Source organism: Montipora foliosa, chromosome 2, assembly GCF_036669935.1.
Source record: "Montipora foliosa isolate CH-2021 chromosome 2, ASM3666993v2, whole genome shotgun sequence".
In the NCBI taxonomy this organism is placed as follows: Eukaryota; Metazoa; Cnidaria; class Anthozoa; order Scleractinia; family Acroporidae; genus Montipora; species Montipora foliosa.
The window spans coordinates 65,030,288-65,037,787 of NC_090870.1; the positions used below are offsets into that span (position 1 = coordinate 65,030,288).

Sequence of the window (7,500 nt, forward strand, 5' to 3'; positions counted from 1 at the left end):
TGGATATGTAATATTTAGCATAACAGAACATTGCAGGATCATTGAAATCCATAAACATAAATTTGAGAAGGAAGTCTTGAAGTTATCCCTATGTAAGAATCTCCCCTAAAATATTTATGGTGTAACAGGAAGAAATTGTACTACAAATGACTATATCACGAATGGCTGAGATAGCCAAAAAGATAATCATTAAAATTAACAGATAGAATCATTGACCAGGTTCAATCTATATTGGAATAACACTAATCAGAGCTAAAACTATGGATTTACTAGTAATAAAGTTCTCAATCTTCAACACTGCCGGCTTCCACAACGTCCTTGGGGTGGTTGTTCCACGACCTCACGATCAACGTAGACAAATAATATTTACAACAATTATTCTAACTATTTAAGGGTGCAGATTATAATAGTGTTAAGTTTGAGTATATCTAACTTTCGCGAGTTCAAGATTAAAGTGACATAAGCCAAATATTAACCTTTTCGCACTCGATGAGAGAGAAGTGGGACATACGAGTTGACAGAAAGGGCCATCCGTTTCAAAAAATTTGGCATCGGTCTTCATCAGACCTAAAGCCTCTGTTATGTCTTAGGGCAAGTCTTGATGCCCGTCGTTGCCTGTATCTTTAACAAGATTTAACCCAATACCTAGCAAAAAAAATTACGAGAATTGCGGCCATAACCCTTCGCGCTTATTTTCCTCGTTCAATAGCCGTTGACTTTCGTTTCGACTTTCCGTTACGTACCGGTCGATATGGAGTCCAATTCGGTCTGTTATCATACGAGTGACAACAAAATCGAAAGACCGCGCAGCGACAGTCCGATTTGTTTATCACTAATATGATTACAGACCGAAATGGACGACACGAAGTCCTCTTACCAATTTATCATAAAAATTACAATTTCCGAGAAAAGAAGAAGAGCCAAGTTATGAAAGCCCTAAGTTAGGAGTCTATACACTGTTTCTATGGTGATTGAAACAAAGGTTGTGATTGGTTGATTTAAATTACAACCTTGAATGTTCAACCTTTTTTTTTTTTGACCAATAACAATCGAGCAAATTTTAAATTCTAAGCCGTTTGCTTATCTAAAAAGTTTGGGATGTAAAAGTGCTTGCTCAGTAATATGCAATGAACTCAGCGAACGGATCATATTCTTTACAAACATTGAGTCGATAACTTCAGTTACAAAAAATCAGGTGAGCCGATTTCAGTGACGAAATACCTAATTCTTCAGTTGCTCAACTTCAAAATGTTGTAAGACAACATAATCACTTGATAAAACGAAAATAATTCACTTAGTGGAAAATTATAGACGAGCGATCGACGTTTCGGCCATATTACACGGCCTTCAACTGGATGACTGATACAATTCATTGTAACATAATCACTTCCTTATAATCCCATGTAACATGCGATCAGGCTTACTGGTACGAAACTTTTCGCGCCTGTCTAAAGAAAACTACGCCTGATTACAGGTTAAATCCCATGCGGAATGCAGACACGACGAAAAACCAACAGGTAACAGCAATTTCTCTGTCGATAATTAGTCCCCACTGGAATATTTGACGACAGAACGTAATATGCATTTTAATTGCATTCAACTACGGCTGTCACGTAAGGAAGTTCTTTCAGTCACGTTTTTTGCTTTGAAGTTAAACAAACATTACATGGGTACCCACAATTTGACGTACTATATAGCAAACAACATCAGAGTCACCGACTCGGTCACCTTTTTTTTAGTTCTTCATCAGAGACAATCTCAATAAGAGGACCTCAAAAGCGTTGGGTACGAAAATACACGTATTAAAATACGCCCGTTTGAGAGTTGTTGATGGGGAACAGGGATAGCATAGCGGTGATTGCACTCGCTTCCAGGGGCACCCAACGACCAATTTGTTGTAAAATGTATTATTATACCCCAGTTAATGAAAATAAATGTTATTAAGGCATTTTCAGGTGTTTTGCAGTGTTGCTGGGAAAACATTATCTGTTCCTTTTTCCCAGCAAGACACACAAGAAATTTCCCAGCCAGCTAGATAAAATTGGTTGCTTTCCCAGCCAGGAATTCCGCGCGCTTTCAAATCCCTCGATGCAAAATGACTGAACAAAAGCGACAAAACCGGGACAAAACCGGTTTTTTCCGCAAGCGCAATCACTCTGACCAGCCGTCGTATGTTTGTGACTACTCTCTGGGAGAGGGAAGGGGTCCTTTTTTTTTTTTTTTTTTTTTTAGTCGTCTTCAGTCTTCAGTCTTCAGTCTTCAGTCTTCAGAGTTTCTACTACAGCCAGCTCGGGTTGAAATGCTAGAAAAAGTCAGGAATTCCCAGGCAAAACCTCTATCAATAATAAATTTCCAAGCCAGCTCATCGAAACGCCTGTATTTTTTGCCAGCCAGCAAGATTCCTCTGGGGAACAGATAATGCGAGGAACAGATTCGTTGGATGCCCCTGTCGCTTCCCACTACTGTAGCCCGGGTTCAATTCGAAGTCGTGGGTTAAGTTTGATGTTGGTTCTTGACTATGTAACGAAAAGTTTTTCTCCTGGTTCACCGGTTTTTCCCTCTCCTCAAAAACCAACATTTCTAAATTCCAATTCAATCATACGCAGGACCTCCCTGAAAATTACTTTCGCGTGAGTGGAGCTGGGTAAATATTTTTTTATGCAATTTATGGCTGGCGAAGGATTCAGCAATATGACAAAACACAACAGTTGGGGAACTGAACATACAATAAGCTCTTCTATTTATGCAAGTTATGAAACATATGTGCTTACAGGAGCTAAATTTTTTTTTTTAGACCCATCACAATCGAGGAAATTGTAATTTCTAAGCCGTTTAAACTATTGCTTACCTAAAAAGTTAGGGATGTAACTGTGCTTGCTCAGTAATATGAAATGCCAGGAAAGAACAATTAAAGTGCCCCTAACCCCAAAATGTTTTTTTCGCTAAAATGAATCTTTGCACTTGCTCGAAACGCATTGCGGCATTTTTTTCCTTTTTCTAACAAATTCTGCCATTTTATAGGCTTCGAAAGTTGCGAAAATCCAAGCATCTTTTGTTCACGACCGAGTCAGAAGGGGAGTGGGTCTATTCCTGATGTGACGTCACAAACTGATTTACATTGCATTAACTCTTTGTAAACATGCATGCAAAGTAGATTGTGACGTCATATCAGGAATAGACCCATTCCCCTTCTGACTCGGTCGTGAACTAAAGATGCTTGGATTTTCGCAACTTTCGAAGCCTATAGAATGGCAGAATTTGATAGAAAAAGGAAAAAATTGCCGCAATGCGTTTCGAACAGGTGCAAAGATTCATTTTGGCGAAAAAAACATTTTGGGGTTAGGGGCACTTTAAGGCTTGAAAAAAAGCCGGAGGCGAGTAGCTTGATGTGTAATAAAGCATAACAGAACATTGCAGGATCTTTGAAATCCATAAACATGAATTTGAGAAGGAAGTCTCTTACCAATTAATCATAAAAATTACAATTTCCGAGAAAAGAAGAAGAGCCAAGTTATGAAAGCCCTAAGTTAGGAGTCTATACACTGTTTCTATGGTGATTGAAGTAAAGGTTGTGATTAGTTGATTTAAAATGACAACTTTGAATGTTTAAAATTTCTTTTAGACCAATCACAATCGAGGAAATTGTTGCCTAAAAAGTTTGGGATGTAAGCATGCTTGCTCAGTAATATCCAATGAACTCAGCGAACGGATCATATTCTTTACAAACATTGAGTCGATAACTTTAGTTACAAAAAATCAGGTGAGCCGATTTCAGTGACGAAATACCTATCTCTTTGCTCAACTTCAAAATATGTTGTAAAACAATATAATCACTTCCTTAGGCCCGTTCCATCTATTCATGCGCCGAACCTAAGTGATGAGTTAAGAGCGGCAGATGAGCGGCGTTTGAATCATTTTGGTTCGGCAGGTTAGGTTTGAAGAGGCCAACAACGTTAAATTCGGCAGGGTCTGTCGCACTATGCGACGTTGGAGTCATGTGCCGAATCTAACGCACAAATTAAGATAATTTATAATCTTACCACAATACACTCCGAAGTTTTACCTGTACCTAGGCCCCTTTACCATTGTATGGATTTCAGTTTGGTTCGAACCAGGTACGGCGTATGAATCAGCCGTCGCTCCGAAGTCGCTCTTTAGTCGAACTTTATCGAGTTCTTTATAGGTTCGGCACATGAGCGGAGCGGCGTTTGGATCGGGCCTTATAATCCCATGTAACCTGCGATCAGGCGTACTGGTACGAAACTTTTCGCACCTGTCTAAAGAAAAGTACGCCTGATTACAGGTTAAATCCCATACAGAATGCAGACACGACAGAAAACCAACAGGTAACAGCAATTTATCTGTCGATAATTAGTACCCACTGGATTATTGGACGACAGAACGTAATATGCATTTTAATTGCATTCAACTACGGCTGTCACGTAAGGAAGTTCTTTCAGTCACGTTTTTTGCTTTGAAGTTAAACAAACATTACATGGGTACCCACAATTTGGCGTACTATAGCAAAGAACACAGCGTCACCGACTCTGTCATCCTTTGAGAATAAGATTCGTAAGGTAGACCTGTCTACACTTTTCAGTGATGGTAAATGCACTAATTTATGCAGCTCCTAGATGGCAGTGCCATTTCAATCGTATTGTACATCGTTGGAGTTTTACGAATGTTTGATGTAAGAGACTAGTATGTTTGTTAATTTGGATTGGATTATGCTAGTGTGTATTCTTAGTAAGAATTTGGTGAAATTGTAATATTATAACGAAAGTTTATGTGGTAATTGACAAGTAAATTCTCAGTTCTTTTTAGTTCTTATCTTTATAGGCAGCGTTTATTATTTATTATACGAACGCCGTTTCACATCAACACGGTTTCATGACTTCGAAACCACGTCAAAATTGATGCGGTTTGGAAGTGTTTACACGGAACCGTTTTCGCCAGAAAATCCAAGTCTTGATGGTATAAGCGAGCGCTGCACTACGTGCTAAATTCACTATTTTGAATTGAACAATGCAAATTTCGCGCCAAAATAGTAACCGTAATCAAATCGGTGCGGTTTCGCTGTTTACACGACAGATGAAATCGCATCGTTTTGAAAACGCCCCACTTTTGGCAGCGGTTTCAAATCGACACGGTTTCGGCAACAGTCTCGATCGGTATCGGGTAAACAGAGGTACATGTAAGCGCATCGCAAACGATGCGGTTACAAATGAAACCGAGTTCGTGTAAACGCCAGAAACGCTGCCTTAGAGTAGAGAGATCACGTTGCACTTGATTTTCTCTTTACCGACAATACCTCACAGCTTAAAGTTTTCGGAAGGTACACCCCGAACTCTATTGATAATTCCAAACTTAACGTTCAGTTGACAGTATGTTATGTTGCTTTTGTCAGGTTAGTTGGAAACGTTTTTGCCATAACACGTGTTGTTGTTTCTCTATATATCTTACAGTAAAAAATACAAAAGTAGTTCTGTTTTAATGACAAGTCTTGATATTAATGCAAAAAACTAAAATGTTTGTTCTTTTTTAAATATTGTAAAGATAAAGAGAAACATCAAACGGCCAAAGAGAGAGCTACGTTCGAGCGTGACTCCACTGCGTTATGGGTTGAAACACTGTAAGTCACAGACAGTGTTTGTACAGAACTTATATAGTGACGAACAATAATCTTCAAATATTAGTGCAATGGTGAACTTTAAAACTTGATTGATATCGGTAACTGTGTGGACTAATAATAATATTCGTGGATGTAAAACGTGCCTTAAATGATATTCGTGATATAAATAGTCCTAAAATCACCACTTTCACATAAAAATGGCAGTTTGGTACAAGATAATCTTTCAATAATGTTCTTTAATAAGCAATGGGTTTATTTTGCGTTTGACATCATTGTTTATACTCACAGTTGAAGAAGCCTGCACATCATATTTCATAATCAATCATGACTCCATCAGCTTCAGTAAAATTCACGAAAATACGAATTCGCGAATTCTTTCATATCAGTTCCAAACTAGCAACAAACCCGAATCAAGACCGAAGGTACAACATTGCAAGCCACTGCAATCGCAAGATACCGTAAATGCCTAAATCTGTTTATAGGATTCAGTTCACGCTCATGCTCGATTAAATTTCGATCCGTGAAAGGTCTTTCAAGACCCTCGAAAACTAGGACCTATTGAAGGAAGACCTAAATTTCTTTCTGTATTACGAAAACTAAGACCTCCACCACAATCGCGTGAAAGATTTTGACTGAATCTTCTAGTATATTTACCCCAGGAATCGGTGACAGGCACATACAAAGCCTTTGTCATAGTCATGCGGGGGGTCTCATCCGACGTATTTGCTGGCGAGCCTTAGCGACGGAAACATGCGCAGTCGATTGGGGTGTTATCATGTCTATAATCCGGGGTATTGATACCCGTGATGACGTCACGTGCACGTGGAAGGGAATCTTGCTGCCGGGTCGTCATTGATTATCAAGGTGCAGATATTGTCATTAGAAGATAGAACTCGTCTATAGCTATGTCCTATTTTAGAGTTATTTTAAAAAGACTTATGGCATGTCTCTTAGTCTAGAAATCTATAGCTAAAAGGTTCAAGAACCTCTAAAATCAGTACGCGATGTAGAATGCTAGAACGGAAGAGGGGTTCTAAAATCTCTAAAAGTTCTAAAGTTCTAGAATATCTATGGTCCATGTTGTGAGTCTAACATTTCTAAAGCTCTAGAATATGTAAGGTCTTTTGGGGGTTCTAAAATCTCTAAAATCTCTTAAGTTCTACAAGATCAAACGATCCCTTTGGGGCTTCTAAAATCTCTAAACGTTCTAAAGTTCTAGAATATCCATGGTCCTTGTTGTGACTCTAAGAATTCTAAAGCTCTCGAATATGTAAGGTCTTTTGGGGGTTCTAAAATCTCTAAAGTTCTAGAATATCAAACAACCCTTTTTGGGCTTCTAAAATCTAAATAAACGTTTTAAAGTTTCCGCCCGATAACCCTAGGTGTAAATATCATCCCGATTTGGAACGATTTACAGAAATTCGGGGAACGAATACAGAGTGTGCTGAGCAATTTTTCAAATGGCTGGGGTCATTTAAATACGCTATAGGTTTTTTTTCTTGTGGAATATTGTGGACAGGCACAACAAAAGAAAATAAAGGCAGCTCACGAAAGCTGGGTTAATGTAAAGTGTATCATCATCATGCACGGACTGAATATAGTTGAAGTTTTGAGTTGAACATAACAGAGAATAAAGAATGTTTAGACTGAAAGGTTTATATCCTGGTTGTTTGTATACTGAGTACAGTGTTAAATACAGACCTTTAAAGGGGCGATGACGGGTTTGCAAGCAGCTCGTGTTAGCCGACATTTGTTCAATCTGATCAAGGTCACAGCTGCGCGTGTGATATAATTATTAATTTACGCACACGCTTAAAGAACGAACCATACACATATTCGTCCGTCCACTTTTTAGTCAAGTTTTCATG

At 38.6% G+C, this 7,500-nt stretch overlaps 1 protein-coding gene across 5 annotated transcripts in view; it reads left to right on the top strand.

Annotated features, from left to right (window-relative positions):
• LOC137985904 (TNF receptor-associated factor 2-like) overlaps positions 1-7,500 on the top strand; it is a 70,896-nt gene that overhangs the window by 14,811 nt on the left and 48,585 nt on the right. The window contains exons 1-3 of one of the 5 annotated variants that reach the window (XM_068833364.1): positions 1,138-1,195; positions 1,475-1,517; positions 3,623-3,760. The exons of 1 other annotated variant lie outside the window; for it this stretch is intronic. The gene's annotated coding sequence lies outside the window, so the exon portion shown is untranslated. Of the gene's footprint in view, positions 1-1,091; positions 1,196-1,474; positions 1,518-3,622; positions 3,761-7,500 lie in introns of those variants that run through there. 3 more of the 5 variants (XM_068833362.1, XM_068833389.1, XM_068833382.1) reach the window with 3 other exon arrangements.